The sequence below is a fragment of the Diplotaxodon limnothrissa genome, linkage group LG13 (assembly GCF_057381915.1).
Source record: "Diplotaxodon limnothrissa isolate DT_005_m linkage group LG13, D_limnothrissa_male_GT1.1, whole genome shotgun sequence".
NCBI classification, from domain to species: Eukaryota; Metazoa; Chordata; class Actinopteri; order Cichliformes; family Cichlidae; genus Diplotaxodon; species Diplotaxodon limnothrissa.
In genome coordinates this window covers 27,506,024-27,528,647 of record NC_140608.1, presented here as the reverse complement: position 1 = coordinate 27,528,647, position 22,624 = coordinate 27,506,024, and positions in this window count along the sequence as shown.

The following is a 22,624-nucleotide window of genomic DNA, read 5'->3' as shown; positions in this document are numbered from 1 at the left end:
CTTTTCTCAACAGGTTATGCAAAGGCTGAAGAATGGTGGATGGATTTTCCAAAAATCGACTGTAGTAATTTAGAAGACCAAGAAAGGACTTCAGTTCAGTGACGTTTGTTGGTTCTGTTGCATTTGCTATGGCTGCTACCTTTTCCTCTAAAGGATGCAGACCATCCCTGTCAATACGATGTCCCAGGTACTCCACACTGCTCTGAAGAAAGTGGCACTTGGAAAGCTTCACTCTGACACCATGCTTCTCCAGACGTGTGAGTACTTCCTCCAACCTCTTCAAATGATCCCTTTCAGATGAAGCAGTGATGAGGATGTCATCCAAAAAGCAGGTCACATGCTCCATCCCCTGAAGGATTTGATCCATCACAGACTGGAAAAGAGCCGGAGCACTGGAAACACCATAGCTGAGGCGATTGTACTTATAGAGACCTTTGTGTGTGTTGGTGACCAGATACTTCTCTGATTCTTCATCTAACTGTAGCTGCTGATAGGCATGAGAAAGGTCAAGTTTACTGAAGGATGTTCCTCCAGCTAAAGTGGCAAACAAATCTTCAGTATTTGGAAGTGGATATCTTTCCTCTTCAACACACTGGTTGACACTGACTTTGTAGTCACCACATATCCTAATTGTTTTGTCTGCCTTTGGCACAGTAACAATAGGGGATGCCCACTCACTTTTCTCAACCTTTGAAATAACCTTCACCTTTTCCAATCTGTCCAGCTCCTTTTCCACAGCTTCTTTTAGTGCATAAGGAACTGGGCGAGCTTTACAGAAAATTGGTGTGGTGTTTGGTTTAGTGTGGATTCTAGCTTTAAATCCTTTTATGCAGCCTTGGTCATCCGAAAACACTGCCTGATGGCGCTGAATCACTTCTAGTACTCCTGGCTTTGCTTCTTTCTGCACCAGTACCTTGTGTACTGTGAAAATCTGTTTCCAGTTCAGCTGTAGTTTCTTTAACCAGTTTCGTCCAATCAGAGCTGGTCTGTCTCCCTGAACAACGATCAGTGGTAGGGTGATGTTTTGAGTCCCATACTGTACTGGTAACATAATATATCCACGCACAGCAATGTGTTGGCCTGAGTAGGACTTGAGCTTTAGCCCACTGGCTGGTTTTATAGGGAAATGAGTGAGATGCATCTGATAATACTTGTCTGATACTACCGACACTGCTGATCCTGTATCCAGCAGCATGGTGGTGTTCTTGCTCCCAAGCGCAACATCCACTGTGTATCCCTTCTCACTGGAGGTGATGGAGTACATTGAATAAACTCCAAAAAGTTCAGCTTCATCATTCCTACTTGAGCATTCATCCTCAGTTTCCAAATACTGAGTTTGCTGACTGAATTTTTTATTCCTGCAAGCACGTGCAATGTGTCCTATTTTTGCACAAACATGACACTTTTCACTCTTAAATTTGCACTCACGTGCTGAATGCTTTCCACCACAACGATAACATGGTTGCTTCATTCCTGTGTCTTTTTTAGGTCCCTTCCAGTTCTTTGGCTTGTTATTGCCCTCTTGCCTGTTCTGTCCTTTCCATCCTTTGTTGAAAAAATTTGGAGCATTTGTCAAGGCATTTACGTGGTGAGGGTCCTGGCGTCCTGAGAACTCCATCGTATTTTTCGAAGCGAGTTCCATGGATACGGAAATCTCACATGCACGTGGAAATGTAAGATCTTTTTCCGATAGTAGCTTGCGCTGCACAGCATCAGAACGCAGCCCACTAACAAAACGATCCCTCAGGGCCTCATCCAAATATTGTCCAAAATCACATGTGGCTGACAACTGCCTCAGGGTGACAACATAGTCAGAAACTGCCTCCCCTTCTTTCTGGTTACGTTTCTGAAAACGAAAACGCTCAGCTATCACCACTGGAGTCGGCTTATAATGCGCACTTAACGCCCCAGTCAGCGCTGCATATCCCATGGTACTCGGTACCCTCGGAGACACAAGATTCTTTAGCAGCCTGTATGTATCTGCTCCGATCACAGAGAGAAACGTGCACACTTTCTTCTCATCGGAAACATCATTTGCCAACATCCATTGCTCCAACCGCTCCAAATATGACTCAAAATCTTCCTTCGATTCATTATACTCTTCAACACGACCCACATGCATCGCCATGTTAGCTCACCAAAAGCTGTTTCGCTGCAGCCGTGAAGAAAACGTCTTTGTTTGTCTTTTTTTTTTACATGTGAACACAGCCCTTCTACAGCCTCTGTCACGCTGTGGAAATCTTTAGAATCCTCGTCGCCAGTTGTGATATTCTGGATTAGGCTCTTAAAAAGATCAGGACAGAAGGACGTGGATAGGTGCCTTTATTGAACAGCAGGACATCACACACTAACTTGTTGTTTCTTAGCGGTGCAGAAACTACCCTTTTTTGTTGTTATATATTGGTCAACCAAGAACTAGCCCTGTAACAGGCACTTCTGTATTTTACCACTGGGGGGCAACAATCCACTCTATTACACAGAGTTATTAATATTAAACATCTAATTAAACCAGAATGTTTTTGTCAGTCCACCCCAACTCTCACGTAGCATAATGTGACATGTTTGTCGCATCCATTTAAAGTCAGCCAAGTGCTTGAAGAAAGATTTGAGCATCTCATTAGTTCCTGCTCTAAAGTCCAAGGATGCCTGTTTAACATTTCATGGAATTCTATCTAATGGTCCTTGAGATATTCCAGTCTTACCAAACATGGATACCTGAAAGTGCAACTCTACAGCCATCATTAGAGAACATTATAGTGTCATAATCCTGCATTGAACAGACATTTATTGTGAACATTAAATCTTAAATTCTTCCAGTTTAATCTTCCAGTATCTAATGTATAAATAAATAAAGTGTATTTATGAAGGTGGTTTCAAAGTCGTGGTAGTTAAAAAAAATTTAATCAAAAAGAGAATCAACTTCTACATTAAAGGAATGATTACACATTACACAGTGACTTAAAAGGATCACTCACTCTTCCATCTCAAGAAACTGATAATGCAACATGACACTTTTCACTGCCTTCTTCCTTCTCTGCCCTCACATTCTCTTTGCTTCCTCTTTCTCCCTCCCTCTCTGTCACACACTGATCTTTTATTGGCTAAGTGGTGGTCACTGTAAACTGACCATTCTTCCCACCCCCACATCTCTGTGTACCAGGGATGAAAGAAAGGCGCAAAAGATAACATCACTTAACTGCTTTTCAAAAATCCCCCATCTTCCATGCCTGTTCACTCTTAAACTGTGAGGATTAGACTACACAACATATGATATAAAGGGTATTTGAAATAACCATCTTCAGCTTAACTTGTCATTTTAACAGTAGCTTCATGCACTGGTTGATTTTCATAATTTTGCTTCTATAAAATGTTTTCGGAAGTCAGAGCATATTCAGTTAGACCTTGCATGTAAATTCTAATAACACATTTCCAATCATCTATTGTAATTTTACAAAGAAGAATTGCTGAGTAATGTATTAATATTCTAATTAAATATCCATCAGCAATGGTGTGCTTGGTACCAAAAACATACCAAGCACAGAATTCAGAAAGAAAGGAGGCAGGGAAGAGGAATCCAGCAGCTAACATTAGCTATGGCTGAGCCTGGCTACATTCATGGTGAGTAAACTATTTGCCAACGGTGTTTTATTTGCTCCTCAGCATCACAATGACAGCATTTGAACAGTGCTGTGAAACTGTTTGTAATCAGGGTATGCTGAAATTTGCTAAACTAGCAAATATTTATAGGATCTGCTAACATTCAAGCAAGAATATCTGTTCCCAGAGTTGTCTTGTTTCTTTATGTTGTTGTGGGTTCTTAAGAATGACACCATTACTTGAAGAGAAGGTATTTTATCGAACTGTGGTTCACATGTAAACAAAGCTTCGCCATCACAGTCTACTCCGAGGTAACTCCCCTTGCTCTCTAGCTCCCCCTACAGTCTAGGAGTATTAACAAAATAAAACATGATACTAGGCAAATAAGGATTTGCTGTTATCATTACATCTTCCTTTTTTTTCAACAATAAAATAACATACCTACTTTCACAAACATAAACAGTCTCTATTTGTTTTTTACTTGTTAAACCAGGCTTTATCAAAGTAACGTTAACAACACAACTAGTTTTCAACAATTATGGTCCATTCAACACTAGTAACCAAACATAGTGAAACTTGCATAGATACTATGACATCATCTTCCAAACAACATGTCAACACATTACATCTGCTCAATCAGTCTCATAGGTGGCTTTACTTGTCTTACAGATCTTCTCAGTGTTTGTTCTTGTGTATGCATAGGTGTTTCAGGTGATAGTGTCTCATGTGTGTGTTGGGGTTGTTCAGCAGCCTCCAACCTCTGCTCCACTACTACTGGTCCCTTAAGAAGATCTCGGCGATTTCTTCTCAGCATAGCTCCATCTTCTCTCTGAATGATGTATGATCGTGGTTGATCTTTCCTTAGAACAGTTGCTTTCTATGCCCATGTGTTGGTTTTGTCTTTGAATCTCACTTGATCCCCAGCATGCAGTTCAGGTAGGTTTTTTGTTCCTCTGTCATAATAGAACTTCTGCTTTGCTTTTTGTTGCTCCTTAAACTTCTTCACGCTGTTTCCCTCTTTTGTTTTAAGCAGATTATCCTGAATGGGCAGGTTTGATCTCAGGCGTCGTCCCATAAGAAGCTGTGCTGGTGGCATACCACACTCAAGTGGCGTTGTGCGGTATACTAGCAGGCTTTGGTAGAAGTCAGCACCACTGTCTCTCGCCTTACTCATCAGCCTCTTCACTGTTTGGACGGACTTTTCCACTAGTCCATTAGATTGTGGGTAGTGCGGGCTTGATGTTGTGTGAAAAGTCCCATTCTTTGGCAAACTGCCCAAACCTAATATTGGAGAATTGTGGTCCATTGTCTGTGAACACTTCACTTGGCACACCGTGTCGTGCAAATACAGCTTTCATAGAGGTGATTACAGCCTCTGCTGTTGTTGTTTGCAGTCTACATACTTCCGGATACAAAGAGTAGTAGTCTGTGACCATAATATAGTCCTTTCCTCCAGACACAAAGAGGTCAGCCCCCACTTTCTGATATGGTCGGTCTGGCACTGGGTGCGGCTTTAGTGGCTCGGCAGGATTGCTTGCTTGATATGTCAGACATGTTGAACAGTTCGACACTTCATTTGTCACATCCTGATTAATCCGTGGCCAGTACATCACCTCACGTGCTCTCCTTTTTACATTTTTCCATGCCTAGATGCCCTGCGTGTATCTTTTTGAGCATCTCTCCTCACAGGCTCTTTGGGATGACAATTTTACTTCCCTTGAACACCACATCATCCACTACAGACAGTTCTGCTCTGCAGTTCCAGTACTCTTGAATAACAGGTGAGCAGTTTTGCTTACAGCTGGGCCATCCATCTATGATGGTTTTGCGCAGTGCTTGTAACGTTCCATCTTTGCTTGTCTCCGTTCTGATGAGCTCCATCTTCCCTTCTGCAACAGGAAGTGCACTTGTGACCATGCTCACATATGCTCTTACATCATCATCCATCTTGGTGTTCGCTGGCTCATTCGGATCAACAGCTCGGGATAATGTGTCAGCTGTGTACATCAGCTTGCCAGGTGTGTACATCACGTTAAGCGTGTAACGTTGCAGCCGGATCATCATTTTTTGGATTCTCAGTGGACAGTCATTTAGTGGTTTTTGGAACAATGCTATCAGTGGCTTGTGGTCAGTTTCAACACTGATGGCCTGCCCAGACACAAACTGGTGAAATCTCTCACATGCGTACATTATGCTGAGCAGTTCTTTTTCAATCTGTGCATATCTTGTCTCTGCGTCTGTCATGGATCGCGATGCATATGCAACAGGCTGCCACTCATCATACTTCTGCAGAAGAACAGCTCCAAGCCCACTCTGTGATGCATCTGATGAGATCTTAATAGGTCTCATTGGATCATAAAACTTCAGAACTGGTTCCTTTGTAAGCAGATCTTTCAAGTCACGCCATGCTTTCTCATGTTCATGATTCCACTCCCATTCGATTCTCTTTTCAGTTAGCTGTCTCAGTGGCGCCATTTTTTCTGAGAGATTGGGTATGAATTTTCCCATGTAGTTTATCATGCCATTAAATCTCTGCACATCTTTCTTGCATTGCGGCCTCGGCATGTTTTCAATTGCAGACACCTTTTGAGGATCTGGTCTGATGCCTTCACTGCTCAGGATATCTCCAACGAATGTCAGTTCCTTCGCCCCAAGCTGGCATTTCTCTTTGTTCAGCTTCAGATTGGCTTTTCTGGTTGCTTCAAGAACATTTCTCAGTCTCATGTCATGTTCAGCTTTTGTGCTACCTCACACAATGATGTCATCCATTGACGTGTCGACTCCTTCCAGGTGTTCATAGATCATGTGTATTGTCTTGTGATACACCTCAGGTGCTGAAGCAATGCCAAACGGCAGTCGCCGGAATCTGTACCTGCCAAATGGGCTGTTGAACGTGCACAGTTTTGAACTTGCTTCGTCCAGCTTCAGTTGCCAAAATTCTGATGAAGCGTCTAGCTTGCTAAAGTACTTCGCTTTTGCAAACTGTGACATTATCTCCTCTCTTGTAGGTAGTTTGAAATCTTCTCTCTTTATTGCTCTATTCAGATCTCTAGGATCCATGCAAACTCTGAGCTTTGCAGTCTTTTTCTCCACAATAACAAGAGAACTCACCCACTCCGTTGGCTCATCGATCTTTTCAATCACTTCCAGGTTTTCCATCCTGTCCAACTCGGCTTTCAGTGGCTTTTGTAGAGCAAATGGTACTTTGCGGCATGGATGAATGACTGGTGTTGCACTTTCATCGACTCTGATTGTGTGTTCTCCAGCAAGGCAACCAAGTCCCTGAAATAGGTCACCATATTCCTTCATCAACTCATTATAGTCCATGTCATCATCAGTTTCCACAACGAGCACTCTTTTCACTAGGTTCAGACTCTCACAGGCATGTAACCCTAGTATAGGCTGCACAGTCTTCGGCACCACAATGAATGTTAGCGTATGCTCCTTGTCTTTGTGTGTCACTTTAACCATGCATTTTCCTTTCACAGGTATTTCTGCACCTGAGTATCCACTCACTTTCACCTTCGTTGCATGCATTTTAGGTCTAGGTCTGATTTTCTTGAACTCTGCTTCTGATATGACATTCACTTGAGCTCCAGTATCCAGCTTGACTTTCATGAGTGTGTCATTCACTTTGAGTGTCATTATCCAGTCCTTTTCACCTGTCTTATTGTCTGTCACTGCAGCTACATAGAGTTCCTCTGTGTCTTCTTCATCCACAGTATGGACTGCACTTTGTTTCAGGGTTTGAGCTTTGCAGCACCTAGCATAATGGTTATTTTTGTTACATGTATTGCATCTTTTCCCATATGCTGGACATTTTTTAGGAGGATGTTGCATTCCGCAGCGACCACAAGTCTTTTCTTTTCTGTCCCTGTTTGCTGGCGATTTCAATTGCAGTTTCATTTCAGCGGCAGCACTCTCCTTTTTGACTCTGTGTGTGTTCTTATTCACAGCATCCACTCTGCAGCTGTCACTAAGCAGTTCTTTAGCTTGTGCCCTCACCGTTTCAGCTGCTCTGCAGTGTTAATGCTTTTTCCAGGTCAAGATTTTCCTCTCTCACTTGCCTCGTCAAGTCCAATTGCTGATAGGTACAACGTGAAACGTTGCTTAAATCTTCTCCAATTTTCAGCCACATTTCCAGTCAACTGAAGAATCGGTGGTGGGTGTAAGCCGTCCATGCTTACGTCGCTAGGTCTCTTTTCTCTCCCTCGGCGAGTTAGCTACACTACGTTCACTGCTAAGCTGATCCGTCGGTACTGCTATATTGTAGTCCGTTACCTTTCTTCAAGTCCATCTTCTGACACCATGTCTTGTTTCTTTATGTTGTTGTGGGTTCTTAAGAATGACACCATTACTTGAAGAGAAGGTATTTTATCGAACTGTGGTTCACATGTAAACAAAGCTTCGCCATCACAGTCTACTCCGAGGTAACTCCCCTTGCTCTCTAGCTCCCCCTACAGTCTAGGAGTATTAACAACATAAAACATGATACTAGGCAAATAAGGATTTGCTGTCATCATTACAAGAGTTAACTATCATTTTGGCAAACTTTAGTTAGGTAAAGGTCTGTCAAAAACCTAAATTAATTAGATGGTTTCATAGATGTTATTTCAGTTTTCAATTCATTAAAAATCTGCTAAGTCGTGTATTAAATATGAAGTTAATTAATATCAGTTTTATGTGCTTATCGGTGTGATTTCCTGAAAGCTAAAGAGTAAGCTAATGTTAGCTGCTAGCTTCCATCAAGTTTTTATTTTCTTGGAAAAGTAATTAGGGTTAGGGTTCTTGTTTATTTTGTTTTACTTTTCACACATCTTGGCATTGTTTTGGTTAAGGAAACCCAGTGGACTTAAATATTTCAGTGTAGTCTTAACCCCCCTCAAGTATGAATGTGTGTGAAGGTTAGCTGGAAAGTGCTTAGAAGCATAGAAGAAAGTGCTTGTGTGAATAGTCGAAGGTGGCATGTTGTATAAAGCGCTTTGAGGGCTCCAGGAGAGCAGAAAAACACTATATAACAATCAGTCTAATTACCATTTAACTCAACAAGCATTTGTTTTTGTCTGCCAGATTTTAGCTGGTAATACTATTATATCCTTTTGTGGCTGCATTTTAGGAAAGCTACAATCTCTGATATCCAGTCCTGTGCAAACAGTCTTGATCTACTCCTCATTTCTTTATATATTACTCAGTCAAGCATAAAACGGCAAGTAACACAGGTGAATCGGTGTTAGTTGACAAATAGCACAGGTAAAACCAAATCTTTGGGCACTTTGTTAATCACAAAAACACATAATTGTTCCCGTTTCTTTAGTTGATTCTGTAAAAAAGAAAAATGACAAAGGACACAGTGTGACAGGTATAAAATTTTAGTTTTTCTGTTAAAATGCTATTAGAATATCTTGGCATATCTCTGCATGTTGTGCAGTGTATCCTTAAAAATGTGAGGACTGTCAGGAGAAGCGATACAACAGTGAGTGTCTTATTAAAGCTGAAACGTATCATCAGATTTTGATCTACCATCTAAAAAGCATCTGGTTGGCAACAGCTTTGTTTTTTCAGCATGCCAATGATACACTGCCAATGCAGTAAAAGCAGGCCCAGATAGAAAAACATACAGTGGAACACTATCCATGATGGATTGACCTCCCAGAGCCCGGATCTCAATATTACTGAAGCAGGAATACAACAGAAAGACCCCAAAAAGATAGTCCTGACACAGAACAGAAGAAAAAGCAGCCAACATCTAAAGAAGAACTTTACAATGTCAGTAGTAATATACCTGTACTTTTTTTTAAAACTCTTTTTAAAGGATTGTATAGGTCTCAGAGTTCTGTTATTTAGACATAGATGATTTAATTTAACTACTTTGGGGGTATTTTAACTAGTTAGGAGCATTTTGCTTTTTCTTTAGGAGCAAATAGTTTTCAAACAGAGTGCCGCAAATAACAGGTATCCCTTTAGAAATAAACAGTGATACTTCTAAAAACCGTGTATTCCCACACAGCATTTAATTTAGCTAGTTTAGGAAGATTTCACTTTTCTAATAGTTTCACAGGCTAATAGTTTTTAAATAGAGCACCACAAACAACATGTATCCCTTTAGAAATAAACTGTGATACTTCTAAAAGTACATATTCACCTGTATCAACCCCAATGTGGCTTTAATGCAACTAGTCTTATAATTATCTACTAGTCTGCAACAGTTAGACTCGATGATTACACATAGATGATTTAACTACTTTAGGGGCATTTCACTTTTCTAAAAGTTTCACAGGCCAACAGTTTTAAATAGAGCACCACAAACAACATGTATTGTCATGTCCTCTGCCTCTAACGCCTTGCTAGAGTCGACATTCAGACTAAACTCCTCTTCAAAATGACCACGCAGACAAGAGGGTTTGACTTCACTCCCTTTACTTAGGCCAGTTGAAGTAGGGTAAAACTGAGAAACAACATGACATGAAATGCTCTTAGAAACCATAGATGAGGAGAAATACACAATAACAGTACAATGACTTGTTTAGCCGAAAGCGTTAGCTAATTCCCTCTTTACAAACTTTTCTATTAAGCAAACACTGCAATCACATTTCTTCAAGTAGATTGTTCATTAGTAAAGATGGAACAGAATAACATACCGACAATGCTCTTAAAGACCGTCTTAAGGGAGACAAATGCCACTACAGCAGCGGACGGGAGAACGGGAGAAGTCCTTGTCACTACCCGATCCGTACCGGAAACCCGATCGGTACCCCGCATGCGCGAAAGGTTTTTACTTCCGGTCGTAGCGTTTTACGATAGTTATGGGTCAGCGTATCTGTTAAAATGTTAAGAATAACAAGTATATCTTAAAATGTTTGCAATAATGAAGCATTTCAGTACGATGTAGACAAAAACGAAAAATAAAAAGAAAGTTACAGATCAGGACTCTCCGATCCTTACTGCGCGTGTGTAAAGTCTGACCGTACAAATCGGGTCTACCCGATCCGTACCGTGCATGTGCAGATGTTTTCTTCTTCTTCTGTTCGTTTAATGGCAGTTTACTCCCCAGTGTACGAGGATACCGCCACCTGCTGACCGAGCGAATAAACCCTATTATAAACTGAATTATCGTCATTACAAACGTGTGTTAAATCTGATTTAGCGATAGTCGAGTGTGTTTATGCTTGTCTGTGAGGAGAGGATTGTTGGAATAGTGATGATGATGTGCGCTATCACTGTCAATTGTCAGTAAACACTTAATCTGGCTGATGAATCTACACGTGAGATATTACAAAGTCTGCATTATTAACTCTGTAATTAGGCGCCATTCTTCTTATTTTACGGCGCTGTTGCTCAATCGGGGGACGCTCTCTGTTGAGGAGAAAAGCATGAATTTCTTTGTATACGGATTATCCATTGTTTAAATGTCCCGGGCAGTCGAAAAGGAGGCAGAGCTGTTGAGAAATGCTAGGAGCTAACTGGGCGCTAACCGTACCATTCAAATATATTGAATGTCGCAATGTTGGCAAAGAGAGGAAGTGACGTAAGATTTGCGCATGCGGGGTACCGATCGGGTTTCCGGTACGTCCTTTCCCCAGTCCTTTCCCCAAACAATAACATGCGCTTTCTGATGACATCATAGAACAGAGACGGATTTGAGCACGTTACACCAGGTCATGCCAAAAGGGGGCACTAAAGAGTAACTTTCTCAGGGAAAATCTATTTAAACAGAATACGGTTACATGGTGACAGAACATGTATTCTTTTAGAAATAAACTGTGATACTTCTAAAAAACACATATTTACACCTAACCACACCCTGTAACAGTTAGACAGAGGGGGTTTAGGCTCCCAACAGTCTGCAAAAAGGCATGAAGCAAACAAAAGAGGCTCCCTTATCAAGAGCATCCCAGCACCCATCCCAGATACTTCTAAAAAACACATATTTACACCTAACCACACCCTGTAACAGTTAGACAGGGGGGGTTTAGGCTCCCAACAGTCTGCAAAAGAAGTCATGACGCAACAAAAGAGGCTCCCTTATCAAGAGCATCCCAGCCCAAAGGTGTTTCTTCACAAACAGTTAATTCCATTATCTTATCTTATCATGTCAGAGGCCAACAGAAACCATGTCCAACAGAGTCTCCAAAGGCCTGCCACCTTTCTTCCTTACATCGTGCTCTTTTATCTCTACATCTCAGAGGTCAACTGAAAGTAGCCCCACCTATATAAAAACACCCCATCAGACACACAGTATTTTCCTCAGCACTTCACAATTGCCACAAGGTAGCGTTAGACACGAGTTATTTAAACAATTCTAAATGACAGTGTGATGGCCATAGTACTTTATGTGGGCCAAATGTGTTAAGGATAATGTTAATAATAATACTCAAGCAGAAGAAAATTAAAAGCTGTTGTTTTCGTGGCTCGAAAAATTAAAGAAAGTATGTTTAATAATTCAACAAGACCCGCACCTTCAACACATGTACATTCAAATTTTGGAACAGGTTCAACATTGCTGCTGTTCAATAGTTTTTATCCGTTCGAAAAAGTCATTTTACGGCTTTAATGTTTCCAGCTGATAAGGAGAATGAGTGCATTTCAAATGAGCGTCCAAAGGCTTTAAACTTCTGCTTTGTCTGTAACGACAGTATCAAACTACAGAGCATTTTTATTTTTTTATATAAATGTTGATGTTGTGCTATGGGATTGTATGTTTCAATTTTACTTATAATGTGCCAAATCACTACAACAGGCGGCTCAAGACGATGCCATCCAGAGTAAGGATCTTGTTAGCCACAGTGTTTCTAAGATGTTTACGCCCCGTTACAATAACCTCAGTTCTATCTGAACTTAGAAGCAGAAAATTAAAGCTCATTATGTGTCTAAGACATCCCGGCAGTTTAACCAATAAAAGTGGGTATCATATGCATAGCAGTGAAAATGTATGCTATGCTATGCCTTCTAAAGCACGTATAATGTAAACAAAACTGGTCTTTGCACAGAAGCCTGTGGAGCTTCATAATTAACCTCAGTGTGTGAAGAGGACTCTCCATTTAATAATAGCTGTAATAAAATGTTATGGCCAACGGTGTTAAACGCTGCACTTGGGTCTAGCAGGGAAGATTTCAACTTTTCAATATGAATGAAGGCTGAAAAGTGATTAGATTAATGTCTGATGATCTTTTCTGTGCTTCTTCAAGTTTGTAACACCGAACATATGTCACGATCCTGGGTCTTAGGACCCAGTGTTTTGAGTTCTAGTTCATTTTGATGTTTATAGTATGTTTAGCTCATTAGGCCTCCTATGTTCATTTGCTTATTAGTTCCCCCTTGTGTTTCAACCCATGTTAAGTCTCCCCTGCCCTTCATGTCTCTCTGTGCCCCCTCTGTTCTGTTTATTGTGTGTCTTTGCATGTTTGAGTTTCTTGTTTTCTGTCACCCTGCATTGTGCATTATGTTCTCATGGTTGGTCTTTTGTTACTCCCTCTAGTCTAGTCTCTTGTGTTCAAAGCTGAGTATTTCCCTCTGTGTATTTTGGTTCTTAGACCTCTGCCTTATGGTTTGTCTCTGTTTCTTAGTTGCTGTCTCCACTGTGTCTAGTTCGCGTCTCTGTGTGATACTTCCTGTTTTACTTTGAAGGTCCATGCCTCATGTGAGTGTTTCTAGTTTTGCGTCTCTGTCTCGTCCAGTCCTGATTTCTCCCAGCTGTGCCCTCCTGTGTCTCATTCCCTCGTTATCCCTCTGTGTATTTAAGCCCTGTGTTTCTCTTTGTCAGTGTCGTAGTCTCCATCATAGCTGTGTGATTTTTCCCTGTGGCTCTTTGTTCTTTAGTTTTCCCAGTTTAGTTTATTTTGTATTGTTTTTCGTGTCCCACTTCACGCCAGCAATAAAGCTGTGTTTTTTGAGTTTACCTTTTGTCTCTGTGAGTTTGCGTTTGGGTCCTCTCCTGCCTGCCACACAGCCGAAACATGACAACATATTAAAGGATGATGTAAGGTTCACAGGAAGAGTTTAATTAGACACACATTTACTATTTTCTTTATACTCTTTCTTTCTTGACATGTTTAATGTGATTACTATCAGAGGAGAAAATGACCCTTGTGTAGTTTAAAAACTTTTTATTTAATCAAACTGTAATGTTGTTGAACTCTGACGGACGTGTCTTTTAATCTTGTCAACAGTCCTTAATCACCTAAATCTGCCATTTATCATCTTGTAAAATGTTCCCTCTGCTTCTGTTGCACATCTCCCCGGACACTCTCTGCTTCACCTGTCCTGTGCAGGTGGTCCAACCCCTGCCTGCCTCCTTAAACTGGGGTGTTTAAATCTCTTTACCTCTGTTGTGAACTTCACACAAAGTTTGTGGTAACAAAATCAAACTGACGAGGATCTCGTTTGAAAAAACACACAGTCACGAGACAAAATAAAAACAGACTGCTCAAAGCAAAAGCAGAGCCCTCGCAGCTGGTAGTACAAAAACACAGTGACAACATGCGTATTAGATACCCTCAGTGCCAAAAGCATAAATATGAAAAAGGTGGGATCACCAAGAATATCCTAAAAACGGCGTTGAGGTGGGTGTTACAGTGAAAAAAACAAAAAGCAGCCAAATTTTCATCTGAAAATGTTGAATTTTAGTAAAAACAATGCTCTGTAGTTTGATACTGTCGTTACAGACAAAGCAGATGTTTAAAAGCCTTTGGACGCTCATTTGAAATGCCCTCATTCTCCTTATCAGCTGGAAACATTAAAGCCGTAAAATGACTTTTTCGAACGGATTAAAACTATTGAACAGCAGCAATGTTGAGCCTGTTCCAAAATTTGAATGTACATGTGTTGAAGGTGCGGGTCTTGTTGAATTATTAAACATACTTTCTTTAATTTTTCGAGCCACAAAAACAACTTTTAATTTTCTTCTGCTTGAGTATCGGCCTCAGGTAGCTCTACTTATCATTGCTCAGTCAGTTGTCTGTTTGTGCTACTTTTTCAAGGAGCAGTGGATTATTGGTTAAGGGTGACTTTATGTGTTTAAGTGGAAGTACTTTGGAAAGTTTTACCTTACATACATAGATCTGCCAGTACAGCTTCTGAGGTAATTGTTTACAAAATGTTATAATCTATTCAAAGGTTCTTTGCAATTTTACATTGATAAACATTATCCTTAACACATTTGGCCCACATAAAGTACTATGGCCATCACACTGTCATTTAGAATTGTTTAAATAACTCGTGTCTTAAGTCCTTCCATCAAACAGAAAATAAAAAAAGTCGCATGGTTCACTTTTATATCACAAAATGTTAGAAATATAAGTCGCTCATAACAAACTGAAAGGCTGGGAGTTTAAAATGCAAACCGATGGAAGCAGAAGTAGAAGACTGTAATGTCACAGAGCACACAGTGTCTATTATTGTGTAGACTTTTATAAATAAGAGCTTAATAAAGATGCTTAATTTCTTAAGAAATAAACAGGTGGAGTGATCTTTATCAAAAGTGGAAGTTGCATCTGTGGCTAAACCCCTGTACCCAACAACTTTAAAAATCTGCTGTGTGTGAGGCTGTGTAAGTAAAGCTTGCCCTTCACACCCGCGTGTAACAAACCATTTGTTGGGGGTTGTGGATTTGTCACCTCAGCATAGTGAAAGTGGGGAAACATGTTTCTGGCTGTGCATAAGATTTCTGCTTACAACTTAGAATCTCAGTTCTAAATGAAATTCTGATGTTTTTTTAAGTATGGCTAATGTATTATTTGACTTCTAAGGCGCGCGCACACACACACACACACACACACACACACACACACACACACACACACACACACACACACACACACACACACACACACACACACACACACACACACACACACACACGAACAACACAGAGAAGAAGAAGAGGGGGTCGTTTTACTACGCATCATAAAAACGCAATCATTCATCTTCCAACTGTATCTTTCTGTTCTGGCTTTAGAATCATTGGTTGTTTACTGAGCCGTACTTTGGGAGTCGTACTGTTGTGATACTGGGGAGAAAAGGGTAAGGTTTGAGAGACTAAACCCTTACACACACATAACTTGAAAAACCTAAAGAGTGTGTGAGACTGCTAGCTGTGTTGTTCAGCAATAAACTCATCTACAAATGTGTTAGTAAAGAGTGACGTGTACTTCTGCCCCATTAAGCAACGGTTTAACAAATTTCACTGCAAACTATAAAAGGAATCTGGATTTAAATAGAACATAGTAGTGCAGGAAACACTAGTACGGTATGTGTCTATGGAACAAATCTCCTTCAGCGTTCAAATGACCAAAGTGAGGCCTACAGGTGTTTCTCTCAGTTGGTTGTGTTCAGGGAAAAAGCAGCTAAATACACTGAGACTGCTCCACATTGTTAGCGAGTTAACTCTGGATATCTGTAGGTTTTGTCAAACTTGGAGTGAACAAAAGCAGAAAAACAGTAAAAGATGCAGACGGTGAAAGTCTGGTTTATTTCATGAACACAATGAAACATTTTACAGTCCACAGAGCAAAGTAGCATACATGATAAATAGATACACATAACACGGACAGTGATAAGTAAAACTCGTCGTCTTACCACATGTTATATTCTGTAAACTTAAAATAAACCACAGAAATTAGAGTTAAGTGTTTTAAAGGGTGCTGGAAAGGAGAGTTTGTCCGCTAGTCGAACCTCAGATACAGGAGGAACAATGCGGTTTTCGTCCTGGTCGCGGAACACTGGACCAGCTCTTTATCCTCTCGAGGATACTTGAGGGTGCATGGGAGTTTGCCCAACCAGTCTACATGTGTTTTGTGGACTTGGAGAAGGCATTCGACCGTGTCTCTCGGGGTGTCCTGTGGGAGGTGTTGCGGGAATATGGGGTGTCTGGCCCATTGCTACGCGCCATTCGATCCCTATACAACCGTTGCAAGAGCTTGGTTCGCATTGCCGGCAATAAGTCGGACTCGTTCCCGGTGGGTGATGGGCTCCGCCAGGGCTGCCCTTTGTCTCCGGTTCTGTTCATAATTTTTGTGGACAGGATTTCTAGGCGCAGCCAAGTGGCGGAGGGCTTTCACTTTGGTGGCCTCAGAATCTCATCTCTGATTTTTGCGGATGATGTGGTTCTGTTGGCTTCATCGGGTGAGGGCCTCCAGCTTGCACTGGAGCGGTTCGCAGCCGAGTGTGAAGCAGCGGGAATGAGGATCAGCACCTCCAAATCTGAGGCCATGATTCTCAGCCGGAAAAGGGTGGAGTGCCCACTCCGGGTCGGGGATGAGTTCCTGTCCCAAGTGGAGGAGTTCAAGTATCTCGGGGTCCTTGTTCGCGAGTGATGGGACAAGAGAGCCGGAGATCGACAGACAGATTGGGGCTGCAGCTGCAGTAATGCGGACGCTGCACCGGTCTGTCGTGGTGAAGAGGGAGTTGAGTGTAAAAGCGAAGCTCTCAATTTACCGGTCGATCTACGTCCCTACCCTCACCTATGGCCACGAGCTGTGGGTAGTGACCGAAAGAACGAGATCGCGGATACAAGCGGCAGAAATGAGCTTCCTCCGAAGGGTGGCTGGCCTCTCCCTTAGAGATAGGGTGAGAAGTTTGGCCATCCGGGAGGGGCTCAGAGTAGAGCCGCTGCTGGTCCACATTGAAAGGAGCCAGCTGAGGTGGTTCGGGCATCTGACAAGGATGCCTCCTGGGCGCCTCCTGGGTGAGGTGTTCCAGGCATGTCCCACCGGGAGGAGGCCCCGGGGCAGACCCAGGACACGCTGGAGAGATTATATCTCTCGGCTGGCCTGGGAACGCCTTGGTGTTCCCCCGGATAAGCTAGAGGAGGTGGCTGGGGAGAGGGAGGTCTGGGCCTCTTTGCTTAGGCTGCTGCCCCCGCGACCCGGCCTCGGATAAAGCGGATGAAGATGGATGGATGGATGTTTTAAAGTCATTATTAATATGAACAGTCACATAAAATTCATTCCAGTTTTTTTGCCTTTGCTTCAGTTAAGATGTTTCTTTAAATCTAAAACAACTTCCTTTTCAAAAAAGTTTACTGACATAGTAAGGAAGTAGCTAGGGACCTCAGTAAGTATGAGCAACAATAGCTTAGGGACAGTTTCTACAATAAAGAGGATTTCATCATCTGCTGTTCGTCAAAAAGTGCCGTATTAAAAACAATTCAGCAGACCCTCAGAGTGCGGATACAAACTGTTTTCAGCTGTAGAGGTAGAGGTACGCTTCATGTACTTATCAACATACAGTTTAGCGGAGTGGATTAGAGTGCATTGGTGCTTGGGCCTCTTTTATTTAGCACGGTTATACCATTGTGAATTTAGCTATACAAATATGCTCAAGAGTCTATCATATGTTTGACATGCAACTAAAAATTCGAAAATATATATTTTTTAAATCAGTAACTTTGCAAATTTAGAGGAATTGTTTTCGGACAACATATGTGTCACATTTTAAACAGGGTTTGAATAATCAGCACTGACATACAGACATTTATGCCCTGGGTATAACAGACATGCTTACCTTGTGAAAGGCCCTCGGAGTTCTTGGAGCAGAGAGACACTCTGTATTGTTGCTTTTCTCTATTGTATAAGCAGCGCCCGACTGTCAGAAACGCTCTGTGCGGGTAGCAAAGTCGGCTCCAATGCACATTCAGGTGAAAAAATAAAAAGTTAAAACGCTATACCTTGCGGCAGTTGTGAAGTGCTGAGGAAAATACTGTGTGTCTGATGGGGTGTTTTTATATAGGTGGACTTGGTTTCAGTTGGGCTCTGAGATGCAGATATAAAGAGCAGGTTGTAAAGAGAAAGGTGGAAAGCCTTTGGAGACTCTGTTGGACATGGTTTCTGTTGGCCTCTGACATGATAAGATAGCTATAGGTATATTACTACTGAGGTTCCTTGCTTGAGAACTTACATTTATGGATGTGGTATTTGGCGAGGAGTAAAATCAGATTAATGAGGTAAAAAGCATTTGAGTCTTTTCGACTAAAGTCAGTGTAACCAAATAACACATTTTGGTAAAAAAGCACAACATTTGATAAGATATTCTTAGAGATGAAACTAGCGATATCTTTCCACAAATTCACACCTTTACAAGAGGAGAAACAAACCTAACCTAAAGGAGCCTCTCAGGACAGGGCGGGACAAGAACAGGAGTGGGGAGGCAGTGGTATTTCTAAACAACATGGACAGACCAGACGGTATGGCATCAAAAACAATACAAAACTCCCTTGGGGATACTGGGATGTTATATCTGGATAGGAACTGTATAATAAGCCCGCGGTATTGAATAGTTGACTCACCAGAAGAATACCATTATTAAACCAGTTTTCAAAGATCAGCGACTTATTCTTGTAATTAGTGTTACAGTTGTTCCAAATATAAAACCTTTGTGAAGAAAAGTTATGTTTATAGATTAAGGACTATGCCAAAAGAGCTTGTTGATGAAAGTTTGAGAGTTAATTGGGATTTTCTGAATATTGTACTTGCAGAGTAGCTGAGATGTTTTTTAATCCAATTTATTTTGAAAGTGTAATTTAGGGAGCTGAAATCTATAAAATCTAAGCCACCATTGTTATAATCGTTCATAACTACGGATTTGCAAATGTAGTGAACTTTGTTTTTCCACAGAAAAATAAATAATATTTTATCAACAGATTTGCATGTAGAATTATTGACATGTAAAGATTGAGCAGCATAGGTCAGACGAGACAAACCCTCGGCTTTGGTGAGCAGTGTTCTACCCTAATCCAGAACACGAGCCTTCAAAGTAAAGCAGGAAACACACAGACTGATTTACAACACAACACAGGGACATGAACAGAGCACCAAGGACAGACACAGGTAGGGCTGAATATACACCAAACTTCAGGTTCAACCCTAAACTAGTACAAAATCAGAATAAACACAAGGCACAAAAATGAACTTCAAGGAAACACAAAACGCTGGGTCAAAATGACCCAGGACCATGACAAGAGGAGGTTTTGGAGCTCTGCAGAAACTGTAGGGAGTCCTGAGGTTTCTACCCTCTGAAATGTCAGTGTGCATCTCAGATGTGTTGTTGTCATCAGGAATGATGTGACGTACCAGCCAAACCATCACCGCACCCAGCTGCAAAACTGTGACACAATCTGCTGTGGTGGCATTAAAGTCCTGCCAGTTTACAGCGGCTGATTTGGTCCCTAAAATCCAGAAAGTAATTATTCATGGTAAGGAATTCATGTGGACACTAAGCGTGTGGGCAGGCAAGGACATTTAAACAGTGAGGCTGACAACCTACCATTTCTTCTTGTCTGGCTTAATGTCTTCTTCAAAGTCCTCTACAGAGAGACCAAACAAATTGAATTTAACAGGTAAAGGAGACTTTACTCATCCAGATATTTACGCACACCCACAGCACGTGGTGTGGTAAAGGTCGGCCAAGATTTTGACCACATGTCAGAAACTGGTTCAAAATTGGACTAAACTCACTTGAACTCTGACTTTGTCTGCACTTAGAACTATCACAAGGCATTAAAACAAAACATCGGGCATTGATGACATCACAGGAATCTAACATTCTAATCTATGCAAACTGTCTCCAAGGCTACATAATATCAAATTAAATCATAGCAAAGGAGTAAAAAGCAGGATCAGTCTTAGGGTGTATGTTACATGTTTGCCAGTTTGGATGAGTGAGTGCAATACTCCATCGGCCTGTGTTGTAGCAACCTGTTGAACCTGCTGAGAAACTTTTCTTTGTCCACTCTGCCCCAAACTTCACATGCTCCATAAAAGTCGAGGCCTAGAGACCTCTGCATAGTTATTGCAATTAGCATTAGGTTATCAGTATCATCTGATATATGTGACATTTACAGTACAGTACTCACACATGACGTAGGAGGGAATAAATATGAACTTTTTGACATAAATTTGATCATATGAAATTGGATTTTTTTAAAATGTGAAACTTTTTCCTTCCGTCATACTTCAGAAATATAATATATTAAGTTTTGAACATTTTAAAACATTTAAGTTTGCTCGTTGTATTTGTAAGATCCTACATGGACGTGCTCCACAATCATTGGTCAGTCATGTTAAAATCCATTATCAGTGGAAAACAAACCTGATCCTCTACTAGAGGCGATTGTGCAATACCTTTTAGACATAACACTCAGGAAACAGTTATTATCAGTTAAAGGTAGTGAGATTTGGAGTGATACATGAAACATGACGGAATAAGACACGCAGACTTAGCATGACGAACCGACGAGGAACACGTACACTGTGAATACATACAGAGGGAAAAGGGGACTGGAGATGAGACATGGACATAACTAAGCACAAACAGAGCATGATGGCTGGGGGGGAAAACACACGTGACAGAAGGGATGGGTCACAAGGGCAAAACATGTAAACGAGAGGAGGAGACGGGAGAAAAAGACATTACTGAAATACATGAAGGGCCAGGGCTGGGGCAGCCAACCAGGCACAGACAAAGAGCCACAATTTTTACTGTGTCACCGCAAAGAGCCACATCATACACCTGGGCACACATGAATTTTTCTCACAAAGTTGATAGAGAGTTTGGGTCATAACTCAAAGACACAATGATGCAGTCAAATCATTTGGAATTAAATATCTCTGTCAGTGCGCCTCAGGGTGGCTGTGGCTACAATGTAGCTGCCATCACCAGTGTGTGAATGGGTGGATGACTGGATGTGTAAGGCGCTTTGGGGTCCTTAGGGACTAGTAAAGCGCTATACAAATACAGGCCATTTACATCTGTAAATTACAAGATTTAGAGGGTTCTGACATCACATCCAGTCTCTCTGCTGTAATGTTGTGTTTTTCTCCATAATTTTAATTATAAGCTAGATACATTGCTGCTAACAGCAACAGGGATGAGTCAGTGAGTCAGTTGGGCTTGTGAATCATGATTCATGAGTCAGTAAAGTGATTCTCGAGTACTGAACGATTCGTTCATGATTCGCACTTCACTACTCACAACTATGGCTGAGCGCAATTGGGGTCATGTGCGGACTTATTTTACGTCCACAAACAGCTGAGACGTCGTTTGCGATACATGTGGCAAAAAAAGTGCTCCAAGAGTGAGGTCTTGTGGCCATACTAGGGAGACAATCAAAAGGGCTGTTGGGGGGTAAATACATTTTACAGGGTTTATTTATCGGATAAAATACGTTAAATGTCACCGCCAGCATCTCCATGCTGGGGAAATCGGTTTTGCAGCTGTTTGAGCTAAGATTTTCGAGTTATTCACAAAATGAAAACCTGTACTTTGTGTCAGCGAGACCTCCATTCAAATTCAATTCAATTCAATTTTATTTATATAGCGCCAAAACACAACAAAAGTCGCCTCAAGGCGCTTCATGATACAGAGAAAAACCCAACAATCATATGACCCCCTATGAGCAAGCACTTTGGCGACAGTGGGAAGGAAAAACTCCCTTTTAACAGGAAGAAACCTCCGGCAGAACCAGGCTCACATGAAATTAGAGACCACACAAATCCAGTCGTATTAAAGTTAAAGTCAAATTTATTTGTATAGCACATTTAAAACAACTGTTGAACAACATTTAAGATAATCAAAAAAGATTTTTATCTCTATAAATACACGACAAAAAAATAAGAAAAAGAAGCATGAAATGAGAAGATTTGAGTAAGAAACAAGACAAAAGTAGTACAAAATCATTCTGATTTAAAAACCAAGGAATAAAAGTGGGTTTTCAGATGCGTTTTGAAAGTGTCTAATGTTGAGGAGGCCCTGACATGAAGGGGCACTTTGTTACACAATTTAGGAGCAGTCACAGCAAAGGCCCGGTCACCTCTGTGCTTTAATCTGGACCTCAGGACAGCCAGGAGCATTTGAACTGCAGGGCTCAGTGATCTTGCAGGAGTGTACCAATTTAAAAGATCATAAAGTTATGAGGGTGCTAACACGTGCAACGCCTTAAAAACGAATAATAAAATCTTAAAATCAATTCAAAAACTAACTGGCAGCCAGTGTAAGGATGCTAGTATGTGAGATATGTCGTGCCAGTTAGTAACCA